The 8716-nt window shown below is 51.4% G+C and overlaps 1 long non-coding RNA gene and 3 other non-coding genes across 4 annotated transcripts; all 4 read right to left on the bottom strand.

The window, feature by feature from the left end:
* Positions 1-2030: 2030 nt before the first annotated feature.
* On the bottom strand, positions 2031-6373 carry LOC127023250 (uncharacterized). Its single transcript, XR_007767417.1, has 4 exons — positions 6276-6373; positions 5066-5195; positions 4061-4197; positions 2031-2620 (listed from the first exon to the last, which is right to left on the bottom strand). It is a non-coding gene; the product is annotated as an uncharacterized LOC127023250 (long non-coding RNA).
* On the bottom strand, positions 4269-4359 carry LOC127023527 (small nucleolar SNORD12/SNORD106). The gene has a single exon (XR_007767454.1). It is a non-coding gene; the product is annotated as a small nucleolar SNORD12/SNORD106 (small nucleolar RNA).
* LOC127023526 (small nucleolar SNORD12/SNORD106) lies at positions 5268-5358 on the bottom strand. Its single transcript, XR_007767453.1, has one exon. It is a non-coding gene; the product is annotated as a small nucleolar SNORD12/SNORD106 (small nucleolar RNA).
* Positions 6374-6460: 87 nt separating the features above from the next.
* LOC127023528 (small nucleolar SNORD12/SNORD106) lies at positions 6461-6550 on the bottom strand. The gene has a single exon (XR_007767455.1). It is a non-coding gene; the product is annotated as a small nucleolar SNORD12/SNORD106 (small nucleolar RNA).
* Positions 6551-8716: the final 2166 nt, after the last annotated feature.

The following is an 8716-nucleotide window of genomic DNA, read 5'->3' as shown; positions in this document are numbered from 1 at the left end:
ACACGCAAAGAACATGTACCAGCTACACCTGTCCTTACAGCTCCCACTGGACAACCAGCACTCTCCGCTCCCTAAAGTATGCTTGCTGGTAGGTATGCTCATTAGATTATGAAAGTAATTATATCAGCAGCAGTTCTGATCCCTCATCAATATGTTGTTTCAAGAGATTATGCTGCTTACATTAATTGAATGAGAAAAATCTCTACCCAGTTTAATAGAAGACTGCTTTGAATGCTGATTAATAGCTAATTTTCCATCATTGCTGTTTCCTACTAAACATACATGCCAAAGGCCACAAATCCCCTCCCATAATCACTGAAACTGTTATTCATGCTTTTAAGTAGCAGAAATACCCTCTAAACTTGTAGTTGCTGTAAATAATTTCCAATTCATTAGAGTATTAACTAGGCTGTTGCTATCAGGCAGTAAAAACAACACAGCAATACTTCAAAAGCTGCAGGAAATCATTCCTTAAACATTTCCTCAGCCTGTTATCCATGCCTCACTTCTGCCCTTCAGCTACTTCAAGCTGAATTGTCACTGTTGTGCTAGCTAGCTCACTGCAGCCCCTGCATGTGCACCCAGCTGCTTTCAGGCAGCAGCCCCTCAGCTGGTATTTAGCATGTATGACCCATCAGTTACAGGCTTCCACAGGCCCAGAACTAGCGACACAGCAACCTTCCACAGCTGCCAGGTGGCCCTGCTTCTCAGGAATCTAATGAGGCTGCATGGGGATTGGTTTTTAACCCCATCCCTAATGCACATACCTGCTGCGCTACTTCCCAACAGCAGCACACTGGAACAGCTACCTCCATTAGGCCCTGGGTTTGAATCTGAACCTGCTGTCTGAGACACTGCAGGTTAATGTGTATCCCAGTTCTTCACATCAGCTTGATCTGAAGGGGCTATTGACTTCATTTGCATTGCCAGTGGGGTGTACAAATGCTACCAGACCAGGACCTGCATGAGACATCTGCCAAGGCCCGTTTGACCGTGCATCATGCAGACAGCACTCCCGACTGCCAGGCTAATGGGCACAGCAGATGGGGACTGTCTTCTCCCTCCCGGCAGAAGACTCACCACCATTCAACCCCTCTACATGTGCAGACATCACACAGCAGAGGTGATTGACACAGATTTTTCACCCCTACTGAGGCCAGATGTGTACAGTCAATTGATCTGGAATATGGAAGTCAGAGGTACAGGAAGCAATACATCTTAGAGCTCTTGACTACCTCTCTGGTATTATGAAATTAGGTATTAGAAAAGCCTTTAGCTTCCTCTTGTTTAGTGGTTCCCTACTTCAGCACGTATGTACAATTCCCATTTCATTCTCCTGCTCTGCAAACCTGGAAGTTTGCCAAACAGCATCCAGGGGAAGGCTGCAGGATCTGAATGAACATCTGTCACTAAGTCCCTCCAGCCAAAAGCACAGTCATTGCTGTGAGCCAAACACACTGCATGAGGGAAACGTCCAAATCCTCACAGAAGCTGACATCAGCTTCCCTTCTTTCCCAGCCTGCTGTCACTTTTCTGTCAGACTCATGCACGTAAGAATTTGCAAAGCTAGTGACTTACCTGGGAACATGCTAATCTACACCTTTTACCAGACCAGGTAAAATCTGCACTGAATCATGTTCCACACCAGCTGCTCCCCACACAGAACCTAAGGGAGAAGCTGAGGGAGAGCCCTTCTTCAGAGGCAAAGTGCAGACTACGCCTCTCCCTTTGGTCCAGAAGACAGACCTGTTGTCGAACTTTAGCACCCAGCTGTTACGTGCAGAGAACTGTGCCCTAGTGATGCTTTCTGCAGCACAGCAGCAGCCACAAGTCTCAGCTAAGCACTTTTACTTCAGGGTATGTGAAGCTATATTGCCATGAGGTCATGCCCCTTTCTCCTAGCTTGAGGGAGCGGGCAGCTCCATGTAAGCAATCACTACACAAGCACTGTTGCCATCCAACTCCCCAAAACAATTAGCAGATCCAGAAATTGGCTGTTAAAGGCATGTGAAGACAATTTCAGTCACCAGCTGAATTCACCCAGTACTCAGATTTTATTGAAAATAGGCTCTAAAGAGTACAGAAATGCACACTGCGCTACAGCATCCAAGATGCCCCTTCCCCACTTTACAGGCTGCCAATGATACATTACTGAAGCTTTCTGGATGACAGGGGAGAGCCAAGACTTGAATTCCCCCCTCTTTACACAGGCGGCCATCCTCCCATACTTGACAATTCCTCTCTAAGGAGCGGCTTCCTTACTTTTAATGATTGTGGTAGGATAACATTAGCTGTCAGGTGGTGAGTGCAGCCCTTGCAGACAAAAGCATCCAATTACATTCAACATGCAGCAAGTTCCAGAATCCATTAGTTAAATGCCTCATACCAAGGGAAAGAAAAATGTAACACCCTCCCATCTGTAAGTTGGCAGGACACCAATTTATTACTCCTGCTAGCTCTGAGAGAAGACCAGAGCTGTTGCAGGGTGATGTGAATGCTGTAGCTTGGACAAGGGATCCCAGGCAGCAGCATGGAGAGGGACATCATTACCAGAAGACAGCTTTCTATTAGTACACTGAAATCACAGCAGGTCCCAGGACAACTTCCGACAAATCTCAACCTGTCAAGAAAACAGCCAACATTTTGTCAGTCCACTCTACTGCAAACAGCAAATATACAGCTTTCAAATTCCACACCACCCCCCGTCAAACTATTAGACAGCGAGGGTTGCTCTGCAAACAGCAAAAACTTCTTCACTACCAGGTACTCCCAATAGGATGCACTCTTAAAACTGCTTTGTGGGAGCTTTTAGAGTAGTACTTTACAAAAGCCTGGGAGAGCTGACTGAGCAGAGTGCCAGAGTAACATATTTGGTCAGCTCTACCAGCTTCACCATCTGACACAGACCACTCATACTCCTTTTGAATTCAAGAGTGCCATATAGAAAGGTCACATTTATGCTCTTCATAGAGACAGGCTACCAAGGAGACTTCAGCCCCCTTGGAGATACGATAGCTGCACAACAGACACCTGAATAGCAACACAAGGCTGTAACTGAATGAAGCCGGTGACAATAGCTGCTTATCCAATGAAGTTCTGTTAAGCACATTTTCTAGAGCATTAGTGAAATCCTAATCTAACAGCCAAGTTTTCAGAAGATGTCACATTGTTATCTCCTATTAAAAACCCAAAGGAAGAAAAAGAACACCAAAAGCAATCTCTGTCTTGCAGACACATTGCTGGAATCTGACTTTCATCCACGCTTCTCCAAGGCATTGAGAACCTCCCATTCAGGGTGGGGGGAAATAAAAACAGAAAAAAGATCAAGAACAAAAGCTCCCTGACTCTGTAAGAAGCACCTCATTTTAACACTGCTTAAATAGGGCAAAACAAAACATGCTTATGCCTTTAAAGTTAAATTGAAACCTGTCAGAGCTCTCTGCCATTTACTTGAGATCTTTTGAAAGCAAGAACTCTTTCACTTTTGATCCTCAAGTCTTTTAGGCATGTCAGATAGTGTTATGCAATCAGCATTACTATGTTATGTGCAGACAGCACCCTCCAGTGCTGCCCGCCCTCAAAGCATGCAGCATACATGTAGCTTCCCTGCAACAGAGGTGCAAGGGCATGTAGCCTCAATATACAGCCACATGAGGAACTGAAGCATCTTGCACCTGTGGCGTCAGTCAATCTGCCTAAAACAGAAGTTTGCATTAGCAAGCTTCCCCCATCAGTCTGCCAATCTGGTGGGGAAAAAAGTCTGAAATCATCATGACAGATGCTCTTCAATTACATTTGAAAAATCTTCATGTCCATAACAACTGACAAGGTATTAATCCCTGCAGGAAAGATGGTAAAAGGAAACTTGAGTATTTCGACAGGTGGTGATACTCAGGTTCAACACTTAAAAGGGCCCCTGCTGCAATGCTCAAATCTACACATCTGTCAGATCTCCAGGGATGCTAACCTGTCAAAGCGTTGCAGAAGCAACTCCCTTGCAGAAAGGTGTTTTTTCCCTTTTTTATTTAAACCCATGAACATAGGTGGATCAAAGACTTACCGTTCTCCCCTGCCAGAGGGGCACATACAGTGGAGCAAACCAGGCAACTGCCCTCATCACACAATTGATCACTGCCAGCCATAACGATCACATCCAGTCTCCAAGAGGCTCAACATCCCCACTGCCTTTGCAGAGCACTATGAATAAAGCCAAAGGGAACAGTTAGCGCCAGGCCCTGGCAGGGTATGGGACACAGCAGCACTCCCCTGCTGGTGCATCAGACATGATCTGGCTTGAACAGTGAGAAATCAACACTGTCGCTCTGATGGGGAAAAAATTCAGTCATCACTTACACCAGCGAGTCCCCAGGAGTTAGGTGGCTGCAGACCCACAGCAGCTGTGCCACCCTCCTACCTCCCCTGGCAGATCCACAGGGACCGAGTGAACTAATGGCAGAGGAAGCGGCACAGCCATGCACACATATAGCCACCACTGAACGGTGAACATCTGCAATCCCCTCACACCCCCTCAAGTTGGCCAGCAAGGGGCAGGGCAGAAAAGACTCAACAGCACATCTCTTCCAAACAGACACACTTCAGCCAGGATGGTTCCTGTCCCTTACTGGGGCAGCTGCTCTGAGCAGCAGATCATCCCCACGTCTCCATGCAGGGTGTCCTTAAAATGAGCTCTCTGAACACAATGCATCAGGGAAACAAACAGGACAGAGCTGTAAACCACCATCCTGCTCCAGCTAAGCCCGCACTGGTGTGGCTTGTCGATTCCTTGTCCTGCTGGTTCCTGTTCACTAGCCACACCTGCCACTTTGGACATGCTGGAACAGGAGCAACACAGGGCACAAATGACCTTGTTGCAATGCTTCTGCATGAGAAAAACCTCTGTGCTTTCACCTCTACAATATCTAGGCTAATGCTCAAATTTACACATCAGTCAAGTCTCCAGGGACAAAGACTTTTGGAAGCAACTCCCTTGCAGAAAGGTATTCCCCCCCCCCTCCTTTTTTTATTTAATTTAAACCAGTGATCAACAGTTACTTTAAGGACTTACCATTCTTGCTAAAGATTCAGGCATGGTAGAGCAAACCAGGCAACTGCCCTCATCACACAATTCACTGCCAACTACAGCCATCACATCAGGTCTCCTGGAGGTTCAACACCCACTCTGCCTTTGCAGAGCACTATGAATAAAGCCAAAAAAACCCAATTAGCACCAGGCCCTGGCAGGGTATGGGACACAGCAGCACTCCCCTGCTGGTGCATCAGACATGATCTGGCTTGAACAGTGAGAAATCAACACTGTCGCTCTGATGGGGAAAAAATTCAGTCATCACTTACACCAGCGAGTCCCCAGGAGTTAGGTGGCTGCAGACCCACAGCAGCTGTGCCACACTCCCACCTCCCGCAGCAGACCCATGGGCAATGAGTGAATTCATGCAAATCCTTCCCCCAAAAGAGCTGGCTGGTTAGCATGCTCAACAGGCCCATGGGACAGGGGAAATACTGCAAAAGTCCAGAGAAGAAACACTGATGTATGGGGCTTCCACAGCAGAGCACAAGACAGCCAAGACAGACATAACAGAAAAAGAGGAGGCAGGCAGAGACAACAGGTTATGCACTTTTGCAGGTCCAGCCTTTATGGCCATGCAAGGCTTCTGCCTTCCCAACACGAAGGCAGGAAGTTGCACATGCAGCAGTAAATGCCGCACAATTGCCAGAACCCAGGCAGAAGGAACAGTTCAAGCCATGAACGCCTCGTGGCCCATGCCATGAACACTACTGCACACCTACCAGCAAGGGGCAGGGCAGGAAAACTCCAGAACCAGCCCCTCCTCCAAGGGCCCACTGCAGCCAGCCCAGCTCTGCCCCAAGCCAGGGCTGCAGCACAGCGCTTGCGTGGCTGCAGCATGGCCTGGTCCCCAGCCCTCTGGCCATGGGGCACCTGCCAGGGGCTCAGAGCTGTCAACCCACTGCCCTTCCCAGGCTGCAGATTTCTGGCCCTGCTGGACCTGCCACCTTGCACACAACGGGAGTGAGACAAGGCACAAAGGGCCTGGCTGCAAGGCTTTCGCAGGAGGAAACGCTCTCTGTTGTGAGCTCCACAGTATCTAGGCTAGTGATTAAACCCACACATCTGTCAAGTCTCCAGGGACACCAACCTGACAAAGTATTGCAGAAGCAACTCGGTAACTCTTTCAAAAAAGAAAAAAAAAATATATGTATTTTTAAACCAGTGAGGAACAGTTACTTTAAGGACTTACCACTACCACCTGCCAGAGGCTCAGGCACGGCGGAGCAAGCCAGGCAACTGCCATCATCACACGCCGGACCCTGATGCATCACGTCTCCCAGAGGCCCTCTGCCTTTGCAGCACCCTGCGAGTAAAGCCAAAGGGAACAGTGAGCACCGGGCCCCGCAAGTGCATAGGGACACAGCGGCGCTTCCCGCTGGTGCATCAGACACGACCTGGCCTGAACAGGGAGAAATCAACACTACCGCTCTGACGGGGAAAAAAACTGTCATCACCTCCACCAGCGAGTCCCCGGGTGCCCCACGGCTGCACACCCGCGGCAGCCGCGCCACGCTCCCGCCTCCCCCGGCGGGTCCGGATGAGCTGGTGGAAGAGCTTCCCGGAAAGGGCGGGCGGGCGGCCGTTCCCCGGGAAACACCGCGGAAGCGCGCCTGGGGACGGGGCCCCCGAGGCTGAGCAGAGACGAGGCGGCCATGCCGCCAGCCCACGCGGCCCCGGCCGCTCCCTCAGCGGGCGGGCAGGGAGGTGACGCCGCCAGCCACCAGAAACTCGCTCAGGCAGGGAGGGCCACCAGGAAGGGGCAGAGGGGGAAAGCCCGGACCCACCAGCCCCCCGGAGCCCAGCTCAGCACCCTCACCCACCTCAGCCACGCCGAAGCAAGAGGGCGGTGGGTCCCGCGCGAGGCGCTTTATAGGGACCGCGGGGCCCGCCCCGGCCCCGCCCGCGCTGAGGCGGGAGGGCGGGCGCCGGCGCCATGTTGGGCGGTGCCGCTCGGGCTGCACGCAGTGAGCTGCCCTGGGCCTTGCCTTCCTCTCCCCGCAGAGGGGTCCCCGCTCCTAAGGGGGGGCGATGGGTTGAGTCGTCCGCTCCCCGCTCCGGCGGGCTCGGAGACGGTGGGGGTGGCGTGAGGTGCCCCCGGAAGCGGGGGCGGCCGGGGCCGCCATTTCGCGGTGGAGGGCAGGATGGGGCGCTGGGCATGCCTCGGCCGCGCCGCTGCTCCCTGGCCCCGTTCCCTTCATGGCGGTGCGCGCGTTTAGCGCCTGCAGCCCGCCGCAGGGCCGCTGTTGTGCCCGGGCTTCGCGTCAGGAGACGGGTGAAGGCGGGCGCGGCGGGTGGGGTGCAGCTCGGAGGTGGGCCCCGCGGCGTGGCCGTGGGCCGGCGGCTGCAGGCCTCCCGCCCTGCTCCGCCACCGCGGGGCGGCCTTGGGTCCCGGTGTGGGTGTCGGTACACGCGGTATGTCACGCTGCAGGGGAGGTCCGGAGGTTGAAACCGGGCAAGTGCTGCGTGCGCCCCGGGCTTGGGGCATCAGTACGTCTAACGTGCTTTGCCGGGATGGGCGAGTATGGCTTTGGAAATTTAATTTTCTCTTTATTTGCTTCTTACAAAGTTAAAAAAACGGGTTCAGGGATGTTTAGTGAGTCATCCAAAGGCACGTGCAAATGCAGTGGCAACATCAAGCCTGTGATCCAACCTTAATCCAGAGCAGGAGCCCCCAAAGAGTTAATTCAAAGCCTGCCACTTACAGCGCTGTATTTCCCCCAGCTAAGGCTCCTTGCTGGTGTGCGACCGGGTTTCAGCTCGGGTTTGTGTCACTGGGGGGATGCCTGCCGCAGTTTGGGGAACACATCACAGTAGCAGTTATTTTGCTTTTAGGTGGCCATAGACAGGCAAATTATGTTACGTTAAATAGTTTGCCACTGAGTAACGTGAGGAATGGAATAGAGAGCAAAGGATGCGTCTTGAATGAGAACAGCCTGGCTTGTAACCCGAGCATTGCTGTGTGCAGTGATTTTATAGCTATAAATTCACCGTGGAAATGGGGTGTGAATCCAGTCATCCGTGTCTAGTGGAGACCTGCCACATGACATCCTTGAATACCCATTGAAGTTATTTTCAGTGTCCTACACTCGCACGGAATGTGTGCTTCTATTCATGTTCAGAAAGGTCAGCCAAGCAGAGCGTTTCATCCCTCACCAGTGGTCGCTGTATAGCAGGGGTTGCCAGTGTATGATTCAGAAATGTTCTGCAGCCATGACCCCCTCTCCCAGCACCTCTTGGGGGAGGTAGGAGCTTTTGTCACTAGAGTAAGACCAACTGAAGAGATGGGTTTGAAATGGAGTCAAAATTTAAGAGGCAGGGGGACAGGCAGTTGAAGGCACAAAGCCCTGCGCTAGTTTTACATTGGCAGGGTGGTCTTTTGGGCTATACACAGGAGTTGAACAACTCTGAGTTCTGGAATAAGCAGCTCGGGTCTAGACTAGCTCAAAATCATGTAACTGGTCCATGCTTTGGGGTTTTCTGTTTGTAAAATACACGCTGGTTATGTCAAGGCACCAGGCATAGCTGTTCAGTCGCTCACTCTGAGTTGTATGGAGTGTTAGCATTGTGTCACTTGTCACATCAGTGCTTCAGCGATCCTGCTGTTACTTTGGTATCAAGCTTCTACCAACT

The sequence above is a fragment of the Gymnogyps californianus genome, chromosome 17, assembly GCF_018139145.2.
Source record: "Gymnogyps californianus isolate 813 chromosome 17, ASM1813914v2, whole genome shotgun sequence".
Lineage (NCBI taxonomy): Eukaryota > Metazoa > Chordata > Aves > Accipitriformes > Cathartidae > Gymnogyps > Gymnogyps californianus.
This window is presented reverse-complemented; position numbering and strand designations above follow the sequence as displayed.